Source organism: Mandrillus leucophaeus, unplaced genomic scaffold (assembly GCF_000951045.1).
Source record: "Mandrillus leucophaeus isolate KB7577 unplaced genomic scaffold, Mleu.le_1.0 Scaffold58, whole genome shotgun sequence".
NCBI lineage: Eukaryota > Metazoa > Chordata > Mammalia > Primates > Cercopithecidae > Mandrillus > Mandrillus leucophaeus.
In genome coordinates this window covers 2,291,521-2,297,473 of record NW_012106252.1, presented here as the reverse complement: position 1 = coordinate 2,297,473, position 5,953 = coordinate 2,291,521, and the positions used below count along the sequence as shown (strand labels likewise).

The window sequence follows — 5,953 nt, the reverse complement described above, 5'->3', positions numbered from 1 at the left end:
CTCTTGCTCAGAAACATTCTGACTAACTGCTGTGGGTTATGGCCTGGGCACCAGAATTTTTCAAGTTTCTCAGGTAAAGGGCAGCCAAGCTTGAGACCCATCTGCTTAAACTGTCTGTATGACATACATTGTATTATGTTCAATTGGGAACAGAAGCAACTAAAATAATTAAAATACAATTGGTAGTATCTATATAGTAGAGAAAATGATACTGGATTTTAAACACTGAATTTGGAGTATTGTAAACTAAAACACTGATAATTATCTTTGCTCTTTTAGATGACTCTAATACCAAAACCGACATTCCCACATGGATGATAATGGAGCAATAGGGCATGAACCACCATGGGAAATTCCTATAGACAGCACACTGGATTTTTACAAAATGAGCCTCAAAAGCAGGCGAGATGTCTGTCATTTCATGTATTTGCTGCTAAATTCTATTCACCGTCTGATGAAGCATACTTGATATTAACTTGAGGACCACACACACAAGTTATGCCAAGTCTATCTAAACTGTTCTTCTTTTATTATATGGAGTAGTAGAAGGAGTATAAGGTTTTCTTTCATATTCATTTTTAAATTTTAAACTAATTTTATTGTTGTCTTTTTAGAAGTTCATGATAAAAGACGTCACTTAGGTAAACATCAAGGAAATTAGAATGAAGTGAACTCAACTGATATTTGCAATCAACACTGAAGAACATGTGTTGTGTTTACCCCGCAACCTGGACACATCGTATTAACATACCCTTTAAAGAATGACATGGGAAATGGGCTTCTCTTGTCAGGTATCGCATCTGTTATGTTAGTGCTCTGACATTTTTGGAATGAAAACCTAGTATGCACTTTGGAGATAAAATGTAATTTCATTAGGTGAGTTACTGTGACTTAGTTATAAGACTGTGAAATACATAGAGAGGCCTGCAAAAGGCATGTCTAATTGATAGATAAATTACCATATTTCCCATTCAATTAAGTTCCTATTTATAATAAAAATGAAATTGTATTAAAATATTTAAGAATAAGCATTAAACAATGTTACCATTCTTGGTATGAAGTGGTATGTGTAATTAGAGCAATATTTAAAATAATATGAATACCCATATGCCATTCGGGAAATCTCTTTGTTCTAAACTGTCTTCAATCACTGCTTTATCTTGACTTTTAAAATTTAAATACGATGAGTATTTCAGTTCACCTTGGATTTTAAAAAACTTTTTAAGTGAAAAACACATATACTAAAAATGTATAACATATATACATTAATTAATTATTGATATAACAAATAATTATTAAGCAAGCATGTATGTACCCAAAGCCTTCGTCAAGAAATAGAATCTTGTCATCCATAAGAGGTGCTCCTATATGTCTTTTCTTGACTGTATCTCCCTCCCTCCATTCTAGAGGTAATCACTATTCTGACTTTAAATCTTTCTACTGTTTTTTTATAGTTTTTCAACCTAGATATGCATCCATAATAATACAGTTTATTTTCCCACATTTTAAAATGTAATCTAAATGGAATCATAGTATGTGTATTTTGTGTTTTGATTATCTTGCTCAACATTGTGTAAGAGCTGGGGCAGCAGCCTCTAAGTTAGCCCCACTATTTCCGCTTCCTGGAGCTCACGGTCTTAAGTAATTCCAACCCTTTGAGTAACTTACTTCTAACCAACATCATATGGTACATTGAATGATTAAGTTATCTTACAAAAGATTGTTACTTTCTTCTTGTTGGCCAGCTCTGGTTTGCTCTCACGCTCACTCTCATTGGGTTTAATGAAGCCAGCTGCTGTAAGAGACCATGATCCATGTGGTAACAACTCGAAGACAGCCCCCATCCAACAGCCCACAAGGAACTGAGGCTCCCTCTAATTGTCCTTGGGAGCTGAATCCTGTCAACAACCACATAGTGAGCCTGGGTGTAGCTGCTTCCTAGTTGAGGCTTTAGATGAGCTTAAGATTAAATGAGCAAAAAGATAAGTTGCTCCAATGGAAATTCATAATCCTTTATCCAGTTTCCAGATGTGAGTTGATTATTGGACCTAGAATGTATCAACTAAAGGAGAGGCCAGTCCTCCCAAAAACGGGGTCACAGTAAATAGTAGCCTCACTAGTCCTTTCCCATAGATACCCACAGCCATCTTCTCAGGGGAAAGTAGAATACTCATGCATTTGGATGCTGTTGGATACCAGATCTGAGTTGACACTGAAAGCTGGAAACCCAAAATGTGAACACAAACTCCATTAGGATCTCATAATCATGATCAGAAAATAAATGGAGTCTTGGTGCAGGTTAGTCTTACAGTAGTTTCACAGGGTGCACAGACCCACCATGGGGTCATTTACCCAGTTCTCCAATGTAGAGTTCACCAGTAACCTTCCTTGACCTACGGAGTAAGAATTATTACAATAGGAAAGTCCCAATGGAAGCTCGTTACATTATCTGGGACCTCTCACACATTCTCCACACAAACGAGTGGATAAAAGCAAGAAATTAGAGACATATTCAAGACTTTAAAATGCAGGAGAGGTGAATACTGCCTTCATATGATTCACTAGTTCAGACCCAACAAAAACCATCTAGATCATGGCAGATGACAGTGGATGAATGCAAACCCTATCAAATAAAAATGTAATTATAGTCAATGTGATTGATGCATGTAGAATCGTTTCTGGGGCAAATGAGCACAGTCTCCAATATGGGGTATGTGGCAACCAAACTGGCAAATATATGCTTTTCAATAACCACCAGGAAGCAGCATAATAAGTGAATCCATTTCACCTGGAACAGACAGTGGTGGTAACACTCTGTGCTGAACCAGGGATATGTTAATTCTCCTGATCTTTGTCACAGTATCATCTCAAAAGATCTAGGCATTGTGAACATCCTACAATACAGCATGTTGACCCACAGTATTGATAATGCCATGTGAATCAGACTTGATGAACATGAAATATGAATTCTGTGGAGATCTTGCTAAGATCCATGTGCTCTAGAAGAGAAGAAACAAGGATTCCAAAGGCTGCCACACTGGTAATATTTTTAAGCATCATGTCTAGAGCATACCAGGGCACCACTGCTGAATATCCGACCTGCCAGCAAGAGAGCAGCCCGGAGTCCCTCATAACGTACCATCCTATGAGGGGATCAGCCAGTTACTTGCTGTTGATGGAATTGACATACAGTCAGGCGATGAGTGCTTCAGCCAGCACCGTTACATGGGGGCCCAAGAGAACTTGATGTGGCAGTGTGGAATCCTACCTAACTTCACCTTTGGCTAATCAACCCCATATGGAGCACAAGGTATGTAGCAGTGGGCAGGTAACCGTAGATACCCTGTTATCCACCCCGTTATCCACAGTATACTTTATACTGCACCATCCAGAAACAGCTGAACGGATAGTGTGATGCAACCACCTCTTGAAGCCGTAACAGAGATCCCAGCTTGGAGATGACACCCTGTGAGGTGGAGTGCTGTTCTTCGGGATGCAGTAAGAATTATTACACCAATCACCATCACATGGTAGTGTGTCCACAATAGGTAAAATACATTAATACAGAAAACCAACATGTGGAAAGAGGAGTTGCTCACTCACCTTCATGCCCTGTGAGCCACCTGAGGGAATTTATGCTCCCTCCCAAATAACTATAAGTTTTATGGAGAGGTCCTGGCTCCAAGAGGGGAGGAGCCACCTCCAGGAGGCATAGTAAGGATTTAATTGGAATTAAAGCTATGGTTGTTAGCATAAAGAAAAGAGCTATTCCCACTGGCAATTGGCCTCATCATCATGAGGAAGCAGGACCGCTGTTATGCCAATGGGGATAGGGAGGAATATATTTAGCACTTAAGTGATCCCCTGGGGCATGCTTGGTGCTTCTACTTCCAGCCTTGACTGCAAATGAGCAAGTTCAAGGGCTCAAGCCTGATAGGGACACAATAACCAAGGCTCAGAGCTCTCAGGATGAGGACTCGGATTACCCTACCAAGCAAGTGACCTAGACCAGAAGCGGGGGTGCCCGTGACCCCTCCTCTCATACATTGCTCTAGAAACTGTGACCAACCAGTTGGAGTGAGCCTAACGAGAGAAACAGCTGGAGCTAAGCAGTGCCAGGGGTGGACTACAGGGCTCCCTATCCTGATGCCGTTTGCCAGAAAGATGCCCCATCCCCAAGCTAGTGTAAGTAGGACAGCCAGTGGCTCCCTGTGTTCGCCTGCACGCATCTCCAGGTAGTTGTCCTCAGCCTCCAGGAGCCACCTCATCTGGAGGTTTCTGCCCTCTCTGCATCCTCTTCCTCTCCCATGGGTGGCCCATAGCTGGTAGTAACTGATGTAGGATTGCAAAGTTCCAACTACCTTGCCTCTCAGAAAGATGGGTCTGTAATACCATTCACATTCTAGAGCCTCCTGTGGGGCCAAATGAGAATAAAATCCTTTTGGGCTTAGCCTCTTCTACAATCCTATTCTGTTTCCCACAGTTCCTTACTGATTTCTCCTGAGAGCATTTTCTTATAAAAATCACTCGTGCAAACATCCTGGTTTTAGGTCTTTCTTTGGTGCCTTCAACTTAGCAGCATGGCTCAGAGTGAAACCTTTTTCAATATAGCCTTTTTCAGGATAAGAATCACCAACATAGTGGTTGTGTCCTATCCCTCAGATAAAATGATGTGGAAGAAAAAAACAATCGAAGACAACTAGTTTCAAAGCAAATGTGCATATTGAAATAAACACTTTAAAAATTAAAATGATTAACAGAAGGCCAAAAAAGTAAATGAACAAATAATAGAAAAACATTTTAATGCACAAAAGCTGAAAAGCAAAAAAAAAAAAAACCAGCAAAATGTTCAGAGGTGTCCATTCAGGTGACAATAAACTCAAGAGTTGACCAAAATCTATGGTAACCATTCATATTGCACAAAAACATTTTGAAGGACACTGATAGTGAGATTGGGAATACTGCTGTTTTAGACTGTGTGCCCTCTGGAGCAAACCCCACAAAAGAGGATCTGAGAACATGTAGTATATTTGGGCAATTAACCTAAGAAACACTGGAGGAAACTTGAGAAATGACCCTGGGAAGGAGGGAAAGTCATTATAGAGTGAGTTCATGATCAGAATGTTCCTGTAGGCATCTGGAATAAATCCCAATGAGGACCTCTGGAAAACTGGTTTGACATACCCTCCACTGGAGGGAAACAAGTCAGGGCATATATCACCAACTCCCACTCATTCTCTGAGTGCTGTTCCTAGAGGCTTTAAGTCTCCAGCCCAGAGTGTGCTCCTTTATCCAGAGAAAGTCCTCAGGCAGAGTTCCAGGTGCCTGCTCTAAGGAACCATTTTCCTGTATTTGAATGGAGAGTGCTGATAGAACAGAGGTGGAGCCCCTGATATCATCTGCTGTGGTCTTCTCCCTCTGCAGGGAAGAACAGCAGAAAATTTGACGGGTAAGGACGAGAATTCAAGAAGGAAAAATAATGAGACACAATGCCCATATATTATTTGTATGCCTCAAAAATTAAAATTTATTTAAGATAGAGGAATAGCTCCATGTGATAAATTATGGTAGAGAGCAAATATTTCAATTCAGGGAACATGGGAGTTGACATATTTCAGAGAAAATTCAAACTTGTATTCATTTGGTAGAGGGTAGCAACATAGTGTTGGGTGAGCATATTTGGAGGCCAAACGCAATCCAAGAATTGGTTGGAACTGAGGTTGTCCAGGTGGCCTTGCATGATTCATTTCACAGGTGGTCTCTATCAAGAATGCTAGTGAATAAAGGCAGGTGAGTGTAGGTGAGGGCATCAGCAGCAAGAGCCACTAGAGCAGGTGGGGCGGCAGCAGCTGGACACACAGCAGCTGGGGCGGCAGCAGGTGGTCCTGCAGCAGGTGGTCTGGCAGCAGCTGGGGCGGCAGCAGGTGGGCTGGCAGCACACAGACTGGCAGCA

General features: G+C 41.2%; 1 pseudogene; it reads right to left on the bottom strand.

Annotated features, from left to right (window-relative positions):
• Positions 1-5,809: 5,809 nt before the first annotated feature.
• LOC105552998 overlaps positions 5,810-5,953 on the bottom strand; it is a 6,889-nt pseudogene continuing 6,745 nt past the window's right edge.